Raw genomic sequence first — 17,755 nt, forward strand, 5'->3', positions numbered from 1 at the left:
TTCTTTCTTTCTTTCTTTCTTTCTTTCTTTCTTTCTTTCTTTCCTTCCTTCCTTCCTTCCTTCCTTCCTTCCTTCCTTCCTTCCTTCCTTCCTTCCTCCCTCCCTCCCTCCCTCCCTCCCTCCCTCCCTCTCTCTCTCTCTCTCTTACACACACACACACACACACACAAGTTTTCAAAGGTCCTGCTTTCAAAATGCATTTATTTTATGTTGCAAAAGTACTCCAAGGCTCGATTCACCCCCACCCCCTCTGTCAGACTGCACTCTTTCTCACTCCAGGCACTTTACTCACATGGGAAAAGCGATACTTGCAGCATCCATGCCTTTCTTCCTTTCCCCCTGGGGAGAAAGAGGACGTGGGGAACGGAAAGCTAGGAGAGTGATCGCAAGTGAGAGACGGGGCAACTGGGTTGGGGGCGTGGCCAGCCAGGGGTCGCCACTGGTTCAGCGACCCACGCCAAATAACCACTACAAGTTCGCCCAAGTAGGTGCAAACTGGTTGAATACTACCTCTGACTGCAGATCTGTAGAAAGCAAATGCATTGCCAAAGAGGTAAAAGGAAAATGGGGGAGGGGGAGGGAGAGAAGAAATATGGTTGCATACCATGTGCATATTTGTAGACACACACATGGTCAGGAATGGCTAGTATAACAATGATGTCAATCTGGGCAAAATAGTGCAGAGATGTTTGGCCTTCGAAACTCTGCATGAGTGAAAACATATGAGAACCAGGGCTGTTCTTGGTCATCTAGTATCTGAAGCAATTCATGGTGGCTTTCAGCATATTTTTCTTGAGTGTCAGTTGTTATCAATACAGAATCCTCTTAGTCTACCACTGAGGCCAGGCAGGAAATTCTTTGCAAAAGTATTGCACAACGAAAATAATTTTCCTAGAATGACAATGTTTTGACAGGAAAGAAGCTGCCTCCTCCTCCCCATCTCCCCCTCCAACACCACCTCCAGAATTTTCCACTGGAGCTGCATTTTGACGGACAAAATTTCCACATTAATAGGATTCTGAGAATATTCAGTGTATTCTGGGCCAGCATAGACATGAAAATATTGCTTTGGAGTTCAGCAAGCTTGGCTACAGTGAGTCTCACTGATGGTGGTGATGGGGCATTGCTGGGAGGAGGCAGATTCTTTTGCAGAGCAGGTAGGTCAGAATTTTCTTCCTGATTTAGAACAAAAAATGTAATTCAGGTCAGAAATGTGGAATTTCCTGTGGGATGGGAAACCTGATTCTTGACCAGTATTGAAAGGTTGCAATAAAGAGGACAAGGATAGTTTGTTTGCTTGGACTGCTCTGGTTGGAAGGAGAAGCAATGGATTTAAATTGCAGGAAGGAAAGCTGGCTTATGGGATGCCTCTAAGTCAGGGGTCCCCAAACTTGGCAACTATAAACTTGTGGACTTCAACTCCCAGAATTCTCCCAGAATGTTGGAGAAATGGCCGGCTGGAGAATTCTGGGAGTTGAAGTCCACAAGTCTTATAGTTGCCAAGTTTGGAGACCTCTGCTTTAAGTGAACAAGCTGAAAAAGTGATTAAGTGGAAATTTGATTTGATTTAAATTAGACAAATTAAACTTGTATTAAAGTTTTCAGGTGGACAAATTCTTCTAAATTATTTCCCTATTAATTCTAATTTAATTTGATGCAAGGAAATAAGCCTTTGAAATTATTTTCAAAGGAAAACAATCTTGGAGAGGGTCTTCTGAGGGAGGCCTGGTATTTTTGCAGAGTGATAGTTGGACTATCAAGCTTGGAATCTTCACTTGTGCTTTGATTCAACTTGATTAATTATTAGTAATAATAGCAACATATATTCAAATCAAGCTGAGCTTCTTGTACATGCAACTTTCTTTAGATGATATAGAAATGGTTTGCCATGATCTCCTTTGGGATATTTTTCTTCACTTTTCCACACTAGGCTACGGATTTTATACTCCCAGTTTGCTGTCCCAATATTAACTAGGCTTGATTCTAAACTATATCACCCACATGCAGACACCCAAGTACTACCAAATTCTGAGGGCTGTTGAAATACTACCAGAGTCCAATATATGCCTCAGAGACTTCATTGCAAGGAAAATCAAAGTGAATGTGGAAATGTTGTTATAACCTCAACTTCAGAGAAGAGTTTCTGAAATTGGAATCCTGGTCCATAGTTTATATAAAGCAAGGAATTGACTGTGCAAACATAGGATATGCTTATATATGTTATTGCCTGGTTCCTAATATGAAATAAGAGGACTTATAATTTCAGTCTGTATAAATAGAAGAGAATCAATAAAGGAGCCCTCTGTTCCAGACTTACTCTCATAGGAGAAATATGCCATTAAGGCATTGTACACTTGGCCAAAAATATCTCCTGTATTTGCTGAAATTGCCTTGACCTTGTTTAAATTTAGAAGAATTCACGTATGAAACGTTTTAGACAATCTGTCTAGCTGCATGATATCCATTCAACCTTACAATATCTTTACAGGAGTGAAATATATATTAAAAAAACGACACATACAAAACCATCCTTCACCCTTACAAAGAAACTATACCATACTAATCATGATTTCCCCATTTTAATCCGTGGTTTCCTTATAAATGGATGTTTCTGATTATTGACCACAATGGTGGAATTCCTTCTCTGCCCCTTTGTAGTTGGTGCTGAGGTTAGGTTTTTGAATCAAATACAGACCAGAGGTGGTATTCAGAAGGTTCTGACCAGTTCTGGAGAACCGGTAGCGGAAATTTTGAGTAGTTCAGAGAACTGGCAAATACCACCTCTGACTGGAGATTCTACAGTATCCTTCCCCTGCCACACCTACCAAGCCACGCCCACAGAACCGGTAATAAAAAAAAAGTGAATCCCACCACTGGTACAGACCATCCATTTGCCCAAGTTTTTATCTAAATTAATCGTGCTGTGTCCTTTATTGAGTGTCTCACATTGTTTTATGATTTTTTAAATTCTATAATTTTGTAGTGTTTTAAGTTTGAATGCTCAGTGTATTGTCACATTTGATTCCATACACTTTGCTTTGGAATTACTTTTAATTACTAATGGATCAAACTAATGGATCAAACACACATACACACACACACACACACACACACATGTATATATATATATGTATATGTATATGTATATGTATATGTATATATATGTATATTTCTGAAGTATATGTATTTATATGTATATGGTACAATTTTTTACATTTATGGTATTCAGCTTTGTTTGGGTATTTTCCCAGATCATTATAGTTGTGCTCTTAAAGTTGTAGCAACGTTTCGGCAGAATCTCATCTGCCATCATCAGGCTTCTGTATAGTGTTCATCTGTGAGTCAGGCTTTCACAGCCTTGTGGTCTCCTCCACTTTCCAGATTCCACCCTCTTTTTTCTTTTTTCACTCCGCTGCTTTCTTTCTTTTTTTTTTTAAAGAAAGTTTTTAAATTATCCAAAAATCTTAATCCCTTTGACACTTTATTTTCTGTTCAGCTAGAAATAGCCTATTAATGTCAAAGTGGATTAGTATCAATTTCTTATTCGAATCTCTTCTTCTTAATGTTCCAAGTCAGTTAAAACTGTCGATGTTAGAGAAAAAAAAGCCAATTCCATTTCTTTTTCTTTTCTCTTTCGCAGCTTAAAATCTTTTTTAGGAATAGTATTAGTCTTTAAAATTCAGGTTCCAGGTACCTTAAATAGATGTTCTCCATTCAACCCGGTCAGTCAAACTTTCTCCTTTAAACTTCCTCCTGCACAATCTTGTCCGGTCGGGTTCTTCTTTGAGGTGGCCATTTCTGACCACCACTGCAACCGCCTTTGGGAAAGGGAGTAAGGCCAGCCGAGGAGGAGAGATGCAGCTCTCCTCAACCCCGCTGATGGCTCCCCCTTCTTCACCACCTCTACAGGGTGGCTTCAGCCCCAAATCCGGGTGGCTCGGGGTGCTCCAGTGGTGAGCACGGATCAAAACCGTGGACGATCGCGATTTCGGTCCATTGCCGAAGCAGCCCAAACTGGAAGTCCTGGCATGATCTTTTTTTTTAAACAAACCCGTGCTGACTGCTAGTTATTATTTTACTTGTTTCTAGATGTTGGCAGATCTGTTTTTTATTATCTTTTCCAGTAACTTCCCGGGTATTGATGTTAGGCTGATTGGTCTATAGTTTCCTGAGTCTGTTTTTTCCCCCCTTTTTTGAAGATGGGAACCACATCAGCTCTTTTCCAGTCCTCTGGTAGTTCCCCGGTGCTCCAGGATTTTTGAAAGATATGGTGCAGTGGTTCTGAGATGACCTCTGCCAGCTCCTTTAAAACTCTGGGATGTAATCCATCAGGCCCCGGTGATTTGTTTTCATCAAGATCAGACAGGTGTTCTCTTACTATTTTTTTGCTTATTTTAACTTTTATTTCTGGTCTGTCTTTTACAGTTATGTTTTTGGTAGGTTGAGCTATAGTTTCTTTTTGCGTGAAGACAGATGCAAAGAATGAATTAAGCAGTTCTGCTTTCTCTCTATTGCCTGTTACTTTTTTGCCATCTTCTCTCTTAAGAGGACCGACTGTTTTCTTGATTTTTTTTCTTGTTATTTATATCTTGGAAGAAACTTTTTTTTATTATCTTTGACTTTTGTTGCAAGTCTTTGTTCGTTCTGAGCCTTTGCTATCCTGACTTCGTCTTTGCAGATTCTGGCTATCTGCTGATATTCTGCCTTAGTTGTATGTCCTTCTTTCCATTTTTTGTACTTCTCCTTTTTTTTTTCAATTTGCCAGAGATCTTTGTGTAGCCATGCTGGTTTCTTCTTGGATTTCTTGTTTTTCTTTCTCAGTGGTATTGTGCTGGTCTGGGCTTCTATGATCATACTTTTTAGAGTTTCCCAAGATTCTTGAGTTGTTTTCCCTTTTAGGATTTTCATCCATGGAATCTTTCCCAAGTCTGAGTTTATTGAAATCAGCTCTTTTAAAATCCAAGACTCTGGTGTCATTATGTTCTGTTGCTTGTGTTTGTGTTATGTTGAATTCTAGTATGACATGGTCACTCTCACCCAAGGTTCCTGCAGTCTCAACTCCCTCTACCACTTCTTCTCTGTTTGTAAGAAGTAAGTCCAGTATGGCTGTCCCTCTAGTTTCACCCTCTACCTTTTGGACAACAAAGTTGTCAGCTAGGTTGGTTAGGAACTTAGCACCAAGGATTTCCCACTTGGTGCAGAATTAGTTTTCCAATTGATATCAGGATAATTGAAGTTTCCCATTACTATTGTTGTATGTTTCCTGCATATGTTTGTTAGTTGGCTGGCAAAAAGGACATCTATATTTTCTGCTTGATTGGGCGGCCTATAATATATAATATATATAGCCATGTCATTCTTTTTTTCTTTTATATTGACCCATATGCATTCTAGGAAGTTTTCGTCTTTGGTTTCATGCCTTTCTGTAGCAATATAGTGGTCCTTTACACACAGTGCAACTCTACCTCCTCTTTTATGGGGTCTGGTTTTTTTTGAATAGTTTGCATCCTTCTACCAGTATGTTCCAGTCATGGGTTTCATCCCACCAAGTTTCTGTTATTCCAACTATATCATATTTACCTTCATGAATTCGTAGTTCGAGTTCACCCTGTTTGTTCCCCAGACTTTGTGCATTTGTATACAGGCACTTGAGATCTTTATGTTTGACACTGTGTTTACTGTCTACATAATCTGTGTTGTGCCTGCCTGCCCCTACTTTCTTGCCACCTGTTTGATTAGTGCACATGGTATGGCACTCACTATTAAATGCTTGGTTTTGGTTGGCATCGAGGTTGATAATCTTACCTGCACAAACATCTATTTTGCATGCACTGGTATCCTTATTAGTTTTAAGTTGCTGGGGACAGAAATGTTTTGAATCCATTAATTCTCTGTCCCCGCTGTTCAGTTTAAATGTTTATCCAGGAAATCTGTGAATTTAATGCCAAGTAACTCAGTCTCATTCTTTGATGGATGCAAACCATCTCTTTTGTACAGTTTTTAATTGGACCAGCTGCAGACATCATGACTAATAAAACCAAAGCCTTCCCTTTTACACCACTTCTTTAGCCACACATTAAACTCTGCTACACGCTGCCCTTTTCCTTTTTGTTCCTTGTATACTGGTAGAACCTCTGAAAAGATAAACCTACAGCCCATATTACTAAGTTCATACCCCAAGCTCTGCAAGTCTTTCTGAACAGAAAGTACATCCTTCTGGGATAGATCATTTGTACCAAGATGTATAATAGCATCAACATCACAGTCCTTACTGGCATTTTTTATTATCTTAAGAATACGCTTCTTGTCTCTGCTGGCAGTAGCACCTGGTAGACACCTGACCTCTTTCAAAACCTCAGTATCTTTTCCTAAATTTACATCCCTTACAATTGAGTCCCCAACCAGAAGGTGGCTTCTCTTTTTGGATGCCTTGCTCTTCTTATGTGAACACTGGGAGTTTGGCAATACATAAATGTTATAAATTATAATTTTAATGCAAATGTGCACATACTGTTATATATATGCACATATATGAAAGTGTGTGTGTATGTGTGTGTAGAATCTGCTGAACTTTCCAAATGATTCTGTTAGGGATACCTTTGGCTTTCAGTGGGAGCTGATACAATAAAGAAATAAAAAAGATATGGAAAATAAGATATAGAGTAGCATGTAATTTGAAGCACTTGACAAATACTCCAACTTTTTTCCATCTGTTAAGCAATTGGTATGCTATGGATTACAGTTCTTCTTTTGGCTAAATATAGTGACACATTCAATGTGACTCAGTGGTGTTGCCATGCCAGGTTTTGACCCCATTCACAGTAATATCACAGCTGTGTCAGCAGGGTCCAGACAAAATTGGTCCATACACAGAAAACAGCAGACAATGCCTTGGCTATTATGCACTATGCATATGAGCTTCTCTTACAGTTAGATATGAAAGGCTGCCAAATAGCTTCTTTTGTTGCAGAAGCCCTTCTTTTAGCAAGTAGCATTCTCCTCTTTAATTACTACTGTTAGGAGTACTTGGTAGAAAGATTGACCCTATTGTGCCTCTCTTCTCTCCATTGGACTTTGCGGAGATCTGCAAAGGCTTCCATCTATATGTCATTTTAATTACACATTTTTGAGATGCAGCTTTCATCTCTTTTGAGATCTAAGCTATTAACCAAATATACTAAGGATGAGTTATATAAACAACTCTATGCAAACATTAGGAAGCCAGGCATCAAATATCTGCTTTTTGGAAAAAAAAAATTATTGGGCAAAAACTAGATCTGTTAGTAATATACAATTAATCCCTAGAAGTTCCCAGGAGTTGAACAATACCAAGTCAAATTGCATATTTAAAACCAGTCTTATGCCATGCTATTTAACTCTCAATTACACTGTATCTTTTTTAAAATAGTTTTTCCTAGGTCTTAGGTGCAGATGAATACGTCAGAATTGAAACCCTTGATTTGTAGCAATTCAGACACAGTTATCAAGGTGTCCATGTTTTGAACATCACTGGAAGACATGTGTCTGAAAAAAAAAGATGTTGCTGCTTTAAGAGTTGGATAAATGAGTGTATTCATGAAAGCAGCAGCATCAAGCTTGTCATGCTCTACTGAATAGCAGAGAGATGCTATATCAAAGTCCAAAGCAATTTTCCCAATAACTTTTGAAGTCTGCAAAGCCCCAGTAGATATATTGAGAAATATAGGCAGTTTTTATATCTTTCACACCGGATGCAATAGGCAATTAGGTTTATTCTCTGAGCCCCAATTTTGCACTAACTCAGATATTTCCTACAATTGAATGAAAGTGCTACCTTCCAGTCTTTGCAATAACAGAAAATGCTATCATCATAACATTTGCTGCATCTAGTAATGATTCTGGTTAAAAGCACATGCCAACAAACAATACATATACAATTTCGTAATCCATATTATAAAAAAGATGTTGGAAAAGATTTTGGAAAAAGTGCAAAGAAGAGCAACTAAGATGATTAAAGGCCTGTAGTCTAAAACAGTGGTCCCCAACCTTTTTTGTACCAGGGACCAAAAGATATGAAGAACGGTTGCAGGAGTTGGGTTTGGCTCGTCTAACAAAAAGAAGGACTAGAGGGGACATGATAGCAGTATTCCAGTATTTGAGAGGCTGCCACAAAGAAGAACGAGTCAATTTATTTTCCAAAGCACTGAAAAGCAGGGCAAGAAACAATGGATGGAAACTAATCAAGGAGAGAAGCAACCTGGAATTAAGGAGAAACTTCTTAACAGTGAGGACAGTTAACCAGAGGGAAAGCTTGCCTTCAGACATTGAGGGTGCTTTATCACTGGAGGTTTTTAAGAAGAGACTGGACAGTCACTTGTCTGAAATGATACAGGATCACCTGTTTGAGCAGGAGACTGGAGTAGAAAACATCCAAGATCCCTTCCAGATCGTTTCTGAGTCTGATACTGCCTTTGTTTATATATACAGGGCACAGCAAAAACAGGGATTCCTTGGCTTTGTTTTCCTTCTTTCTAATCACTCCTTTTGAAATTATGGACCAATCACTTTTCTTAGCATGGAGTGGGGATGAGGCTACAGAGGAGATGAGTTTTGAAGGATGCTTAGTCTTATGGGTTTAACACATGTCAAAATTTGCTCTTATTTTGTTCAAGTGTTTTACAGAGATGCATTCAATGGGAGCCTGGCTGGACAGGGCTTTAAATTCTATTCTGGAATTGTGCTCTTCCAGAATCCAGCTGATTCTCAGAAAATACTTCTGCCCAAGGGCCAGAAGTCATTAGTGTCTTGGGACAACGATCAATGGCCAAAGAGCAAATATATAGCATGGCTTATTGCCTGTTTAAAGGGAAATATACTTTAGTGTGTCATAAAAACAGAATGCCTATTGTTAGTTATTTTTGTGCCTTGATTAGGTGCAGAGAGGTTAGGGTCTTAGTTCCATCTGTTTTCACCAGCCACACTATAGGGCAAAATAAAGTCTTCTATACCAACCCAAAGTCTGCCTATGTTTGATTTATAAGACTTTATATCTTCTGCCTGGAGAAAGAGTGAACTGGACTTAAGAACAAACGCGAGAGAGGAGATGGGGATCAAGATTCTGCTCTGTTCCATCTCTCTGTCGAAGTATAAAGCAGTGGAGGGTGAATTCTTGTTCTGCTGGAAGAAAGCAAGTTTTTCTTAGGGCTCTTCCTTTATTTACACAAAAAACGTTGGCAAGCCTGAGCTGATAGCACTCTTTTTGATTGAGAATTTCTGCCTCCTGTAGGAGTCACAGTTGCATTTTAAATTTGTGCAAGATCAAAGAATAGCAAGGACTAAGTTGAATCATATGCTGAATTGTCACTGCTGTCTGACGCACTGTACCCTTCTCCTCTCTGTATTTTGTACAGAGAGAAAATTCATAGTCACTTTCTCAGTTTTTGTTCAAGCAGGGCTGATTCATTCTTTACTAAATTTGATTTACATTTGATTACTATAAAATTAAGCATTTTCAAAACAATGCACAAACTTGGAAGATGGGAGACACAGAGGATATATTTGTTCTAATCTAGACTTGGAAGTCAAAAAAGCATTCCAGCAGAAGACAATAGCAAGCCAGTTCTAAATCATGCCAAGAAAAGTACACAGATGGTTCCATGAAGTCACCAGGTTTGAAGCTAAAATTAAAGATAATAGTTATATGATTTCACTCTTTCAGCTACCCTTGAGATAAATTTAAATTAAATGACACTTAATGTATATTATGCTATAATGGTCATAATCTTGGCATATTCACTGTCCTCAGTTTTCTAGTTCTTCTCTGTCTAGGCATGGACATCATTCAAAGATGTAAAATACATTGATCATATGACTTACAAAGAGCTCAAAATTTTACAGTAAATTTTCTTGCTTTTCTGAATTTTCAAGTCTAGGGAAATGGAGCTAACAAAAATAACTCTGTCTACAAATATGGAGAAGGCATTATTTCATGGCAATAGTATACCATTCTTGTAATTTACCAAGAAAACCGCATAGATAGACCCTTTAAAGTGTTTGATGATGGGCTCCTCTGACTACACATTGACATTCATTGGTGAAATTATTTTTAAGAGAGGGACAAATGAGTAAAGAAAAATGGGACTAGGGCAATCAAATGGATCCACAATATATAGTTATTTAGACATAAAAGCAGGATTCAAACTAGCAAATTTTGGACTCATTATGCAAAGTCCAAGCATTTTTGCAAAGACTGCAATGTTGGGAAGGTGAACTGAAAGAGGGAAAAGAGAATGACCAGCAGAAAGGCAGCTAGACTAAATTACAGTGCCAATAAGGCACCACTGGAAGATTCAAAGGACCAGTCTGGGGACAGATTGTCCTGGAGAAAATCTATTTAGTTATTGCTAAGAGTCAACACCTACATTATGGCACATGATAAATCATCAATATGCTATTTCAATCACATTCAACTCTGAGAGACATACACCTTACATATAGTCTCAAGAGCAGCCAATACCTTCACTTACCCTCTCACTCTATGAGGAATCAGAAATTCCAGTAAGGCTCTCCAAATTCTAAAACAGCCAGGTTTTAGCAGCTTTCTAAAACTTTAACTGGACTATAAGAGTAAGTCAGGTGTCTGTGAGAATGTTCTTCTAGCAGGAGGTCATGAATTTACCTCTACCGCTACGTGCTTGGACTACATATTGCTATCTTTGAAGACCACCCCATGAGCTTCAATTGATGCAAACTCTAGTAACCCACTAGCTGGGAAATGAGTCACCTGTGGCTTGGTCTCAAATTGGTAGAGCAGAGATATCTAACAGCAATTCAAAGTGATGATTTTAAGACACACATACACACACATGGAGAGAGAAAGACAGATAGAGAGAGAGAGAGAGAGACTTCTAATGCTGTCATTAGCTAGACAATGTTATTAATAACTTTATCAAGCCACATTTTCAGAAGAACGGTAGCATAGAAACTTAGCCTGCCTATAGTTATCCAGATTCAATAACTTTCAGAACTCATATGCTTTTCATAGCTGGGGTCATCATAAAGCAAATTACTAGTGAAATAAGTAAATAGAAATGATGACTCAAGACTTTCAATGGACATTATGCTTGTGTTAAGAGAAGTGTAAGCTTTGATTTTCATGTGAAAATACACCAGATAGAAGAACTCGTGTAAAAATAGCATATGGTTCAGAATAAATAAGAGTTCAATAGTTATTGCTATGTAACACTCAATACTCCAGGGGATAGTAGAGCATAGCAAGGCCTTGAGGAATGTTGCCAATGGGGTCGTGAAGGGTCGGACATGATTTCAAACAACAACACTTAATAGACAAACAGAATTAGAGATAGAAATGAACCAAATGACCTCTTTGCAGTAGTGTAGTTACCCTAGAAAGTTGTAAATATCATTTCAGGTATTCAGCTGATATGCGGTTGAAAAATGACTATGTATACAATAAACAGAATAGCTCAAAGCATACATTCCGTTAGAAGTTCCCTGAGGATGGGCTCCAGCACAAGTCTGAAAGCTCAGAAGACTAAACCTCATCTGGTCCCAGTGACCAACTCAGATTGTATCCTGCAACATTATTCTGGAACACGGATATTTGCCTTCATTCATGTCCATTTATTCCTACAGTATCTACCCAGGAGATATACCTATCCCTTTAATCTATAATTACTAGGTACATCTAAGCCTTTGAAGAGGAATTTTATCAAACGCTTTTTGGAAGCCCAAATAGATTCTGCCAATTGGATTGTCTCTATACAGGTTTGTTTGTTTTCCTCCCTCCCTTCTTCTCCATGCATTGCAGGCAACAGAGAACATGTAGAAGAAAACCTGTAGAACATGTAGACCTTTTGGCCTACTCATAGCAGACCCCCCTTCCCAGCTCTGGGAAATGGCATTGGCAGGGGACCCAGGGAGCTCTTTTTGACCTCTTCTCCCGCTCTCCTGCAGTTCTAACAGAGAAGAAGGGTCTGGCCTGGCAGCAGGAATGTGGAGACGCAGCTGGGCAATGATTAGATTGAGGCATCCATAGACTTATGATGGACGTTAAAATACTCTAAGAAAGGATTATTTTTCTTTTTTGCAACTAAATATACCTAACCCTCCCTCCCAAATCACTACCATACTATTACTATTCTCAGAAAATACTTCTGCCCAAGGGCCAGAAGTTATTACTGTCCTGGGACAACAATTTACTTAGTGCAACGATTCCCCATATTATGCATTAGTGAGTACATTTGAAAGTTTGAAAGCAACAGTAGATGTGATTGGTTATAAAACATACATATGTGAGTAAACAAAGTACCAGGTTCAGCCATCTACCAATTTGTTGTCTAAGAATGCCATTGGGTCTATATGGAGTTCCACAGATCCTGCTTCCCTATTGAAAAGACAGGTTATGCATAAGGCTGAAAATAACTATTAGCTGCCCATTCATTACACTAACTAAAATAACCTATTTTTAAGTGTGTGTGTGTCAACTTAACAAATATATTGCAAATGAAGGAAAATATATGTTTCCCAAATAATGTTGCAGAATCCTATTTGAGTTGGTCACCAGGACCAGAAGTTTAGTCTTCTGAGCTTTCAGTGCCTTGCTGGAGCCCATCCTAGGAAACGTTTGTCTCTCCAGAATGTGTACATTGGGCTATTTATGTGATGACTTAGTTAATTGGTGTTCTGTCGCGGGAAAAGATCAGACTCAAGACCGGAGTTGAATTCAGCTCTTTATTAGCTCTCAGTAACTTCAACTGAACCGGAGCCGTGGCAGCCTCTTTTATAGCGGCTGCTCGCGGCTCATGGCCAATGACATCTTTTTGAACTTCACGCCGTCAGGCGGACCAATCGCAACTGTTGTTAAACAACCAATCGATAGGCAGCAGTGGTAGTCCAATCAGAATGCAGTATTACAAGTATGCAAATGTCTATATACAACAATTGGGATGTTGATATCATGTCATATTGGCTGGCATATTCTTTCTTGGAAGCAAAAAACCTGTGAACCCAGCCATAGAAAGAATGACCAAGCAATTTATGTTGTACAAATATATGCATGCTTTTATCCCTTCATCCATTTTAAGAATACATACAGTGCAGATTAATCTAGCATCTTGGAAACTATACTGCTCTTTATTATTTATCTACATTTTCCAATGATCAGGGATTATTTTTTTCCTACAGTGCACAAAATAGTCAATAGACTCAAGTAATTGGAAAATTGCAAATGTGAAATAAGCTTACATCCTTATTTTTTTTTTTCACTAGGTCCCTGGGCAATAATTTGTGATTAGAAGGTCAGTCAACTTTTTTGGAATACCCTTATTATAGTGTGCAATGGCAATGATTTAAAGAGAGAGAGAGAGAGAGTATATTAACCTATAAGCCATATCAATGTAAAAAAATGGTAGAATTCCAAATATTATTGTTCTCGTGCATTGAGGAAAAGTTGAGTTATTTTACCCATGGTAAACTCAGTGACAAACACCTGTGTCCATTAACTCCATTAACTGGGGAATTATACCACTAACTTTGACAACTGTGACTAGAGGCATTTCAAGGGACCACAAAAAAAATAATCATCCCTTTCCTGGTTTATCTAAAGCCTTGTGTAATATACAAGGCTTGTATGCATCCTTTTCCCTCATCCAACAGAGTGAAGCTCAACTGGACCCAGTCATTTTGATTCATGGAAGTTGGCTGGATTTGAATGCCAAAGAGGAGTATAATTCAGCAAACTGATAAGTGGAAAGTAAAGAAATGTTGGTTGGAGGGAAGAAATGTGAGTTGGGTGCATGCTTTCAGCTCTTTAATTGTAATTTGGACTAGAGTTAAGTACTGTTAATGTGACATATGAAATAAGGTAAAGTACGATGCTGAAGGCTTAGTGAATTCATGGTGCAACTAATCTTAAAATGGAATCTTTCCAAACAATATCTCGTGCTGTTAATGTGCATGGATCAGTTTCAGAGGAGAGAATATTTAAACATACAATTAGTTGTACTCGTTAAAACCAATAAAAAATGTTTGCAAAGCTAAGATCTTAAGATTTAAATGCCCCAGAACTACTGCTGTAAAATTTTTGATTCTGTACTACATTGATGAAATAAGGGAATTTTTAGATCCTCCACATTGGAATTATCCTCAGAAATGCACAATATATTTTCGTGTGTGTGTGTGTGTGTGTGTGTGTGTGTGTGTTTGTGTTTGTGTGTGTGAGATAGAGAGACTGAGACAGAGAGAGAGAATATGGTATAACCAGTCACATGAGACTAGAAAACATTTGTTACATTATTCCTCTGCACCCTTGGGCAATTTAGCAGCCAAGAATTGCACATATGAAAAATACAAAATGCTTTACACCCCAAACCCTTTCCTTGGCAGTGACTTACAGGCTGTGCTGAATGATTTCTAACTGGATAAATTATTTCATTTGACTCTTTCCAGTGAATAATATAAATTCAGCTGAATAATATAAATCAGATATCCCAACTAAGGCTTAGTTAATTCAGCAGATTACCCACATTCCTAGGGAAAATTCGCCAGCAAAGAGTCATTAGCCCTTCCTGCTGAGATTCCCAGCAACTGTTAGCGCTTCCCTGCAGCTCCCACATCTTCAGCTGCTTCTTCGCTATGCAAGAACCATCTGGAAAGGAAGCTGGCTTAAAAAAATCCTTTATTGGATTTCAACCCCTTCATTTGCTTTGGCAACAGTGATGACCTGATGCTCTGTCTGAGTCATGTTTAACCCCAACCCCTGATTTATGGTTTCCAATTTATTTACCCCTCCTGTCAGACCAAGAATAACACACAATGATAATTCTTCCAAACTGAGTGATTTATGGTTTCACACCTATAGACAAATTCTTGCCATACTGAGCACTCTATTATCTGCATCTATAATATACTCTGTGAATTATTAGGGAGGGGCTGTCTTCACTCTCTTTCTCTCACACATAATACATGAGCTGGGTTGCCTCTTACTCCTCTGGTATGTAGCCCCTCTGTCCTGGGGATCTATTCCTTCACACTTCTTGACTCATTAAATATACAACACCTAAACACTAGTTTTTACCACTTTTTGTTTCGGTCACTGGGGCAGAAAGAGGAAACTGACATAATTATTGGTCAATTTCATCTGGTTTTAAAAGAATTTCCTTCCCAAAGGCCCACTGTTGTGCTGTTCTAGCAATGAACTTCCAAAAAACAAGGAGAGGTCCATCCTTACAGCATCAATGAACTTGTTAAAAACCAAAACAACAAGAATAAGCTTTTCAAAGGCTGAAAGATGGGTGAAAAACCGCATGATGAATCCTTGCCTTCCAGAGATAGTGGGTGGCTCAAATTGGGGAAAGCTGGAAGTCTGGATTTGCCTTAAGACACATTTCACAGATATACTGACTTTGATCTTAAAGGTATTGTGTATTGTGATTATAACCAGATACTTCTAATACTTTTTTCCTACATGATATTATAGGAGACCTGTTTATTTATGGCAGAAAAAAAATCAGGAGGTGTATGTAACATTTTTTCAGAAGACAGCTGACTTTATCAGATGAACCTGAAGTCAGCTCTTTCAAACACACTCCTTTTAAAGGGCCCTGCCTTTGATTCTGGAATGTCTTCCTGGTAGAAATCAGACTAGCCTCTTCTCTGACAGGATTCTGGAGGATCTTGAAGACCAAACTCTTCCAGACTGTGTTTTAATCTTTTATTTTGTTATTCTTTGCTTTTACTAGGGAATGACCATGTCTGATCCAATCTTATGCAATGCAGTTGACTAACTATTTATGCTATTGTTTCATATTTGAATGTTTGGGTTTGTTTTTAAATGTTTTTCTCCTTTCTGATTACCTTTCATGTTTTAAATTCTGCCAGATCATATAATTTGCCAAGAGTATGTTGTAGCAGGATATAAATGAAATAAGCAACTGATTGACTGAATGTGTCAATCAGATGTGGCTTGCCTGCCTTTCCTCTTTCCTCATTATCTATCTCCTGCTTTCCTGAGAAAGAATGGTTGGTTTCTTGTGTGAAGACCACTATCTTTTTGGTTTTATCATGGCTATCATGTTTTAGGAGCATGATTTCCAAAGCATTTCTAGCTGCTGTTATGTTCCAAGCTGATCAGAAGTTAGTGGCCAGCGGCCAGGCCAGGTGCTTGTTTCTTGTTCTGATTTGAGAGCATCTGGAATAAGTGCATGTTTTTTTTTTTAAGCATATGGCATACATAGTCGGGGAAGCCTACAATGCTTTTTACCACAGAGTCATTTTGGCAGTCTCAGGTTTCTAGCTTGTTTATTCATGCATGCACGCTATCCATGGTACACTATGGGGAGCGAACTAGCTTTGTATCAGCTGGATAGCAGATTTTGGTTCATCTGGGCTTTCTTCCGCCAGCTGTGCTTCGCATCCAGGCAGGTCTGGCACTGGTTTCTACTCAGAACATGCTAGCTTTTCCCACTGGAGTGGTACCTATTTATCTACTTGCATTTTTACATGCTTTCAAACTGCTAGCTGGGAAGGAACTAGGAGAAAATAATGGGAGCTCACTCTACCACATGGTGCCATGGGTTCAAATCACCAAAGTGCTGACCATCTCTAGCTGACATCCAACCCTGCTGCACCCCTGTATGTCCACGAATATTTGCAATCTGTAGACCAATTCTATCCTTCCTTCCAGCACATGAATTGTTGCAGTGTATGCTTTGAGTAGCAGAATAACTGGAATATCTTGCAGCTCTGAGCCAATATGGCCATGCAAATGTATTCTGAGGTGGATGAGATACTTGGGGCTATTGTCAGCTCTATGAAGCAGACCAGGTTAAGAAAACAATGCTACATAGATCAGGACTATTTTTATCCTCCTGTTCATCGTGATCATATGCTCTGCATCTATGAATAAGGTCCAAAGCAATGCTATGAATTGCTACCTATTCACCCGGTGGCTAAGTGGGTGATATGGCCAGGATGTTCAAACTAGGAATGGACATGTCTGATCTATATATGGCAATGCAATTCACTAACTTTTATGCTAATATTTTAGTGAAGTTCCTTTCAAAATCCCATTTAACACAAGAATGAAAAAATGCCTATGACAAATGATTAAAAAGTTTCTTTACAGCCCAATTCTTCAGTTTATTAAGCCGGTATGTTTGGTTTTTAACAGATCCAAATTGACATGAGATCAGGGAAGCCAAAGACGTGTCTATAATCACATCTATCTGAAAGCAAGTTCTTTTGAAACCCACCGGATTTGACTTCCAGGCATGTTTGGATGAGTGAAGTGGGATAACAGCTGGCTTTCATCCAAATATTGTGGTTTTACTGGGGTTTTTTGGATTAGCCCATGTCTTTTATCAGATTACTGATGACTGGCTGTTTTTATATGATAGTTGAAGGCTGTTCTTTGCAAGTGATCTCCTGCTGATTATTTGGGCTGATGAAAGAAGATGAGGTCATGTTCTTTGTGAGGTTGCTGAGCCTTGCTTTGCACCACTGATGGACAGACTGGCCCGATGCTGCCTGTGACAAAGTAGAACAGAATTTTCTTTAAATCACATAGGTATACCTGAGTAGGGTTCTCCAAACTTGACAACTTTAAGACCTGTTGACTTCAACTGCCCAAATTCCCCAGCCAGCTTCCCTTCTCCACTGAATCTATGAGCATACAATTTTCATAATAGCAATAGCCATAGCACTTAGACTTATCTACCATTTCAGTGCATTATAGCTCTCTCTAAGTGGTTTACAG

This window comes from Notechis scutatus, chromosome 4, assembly GCF_049901735.1.
Source record: "Notechis scutatus isolate UNSWTSFEM ecotype Mainland chromosome 4, rNotScu1.2, whole genome shotgun sequence".
NCBI classification, from domain to species: Eukaryota; Metazoa; Chordata; class Lepidosauria; order Squamata; family Elapidae; genus Notechis; species Notechis scutatus.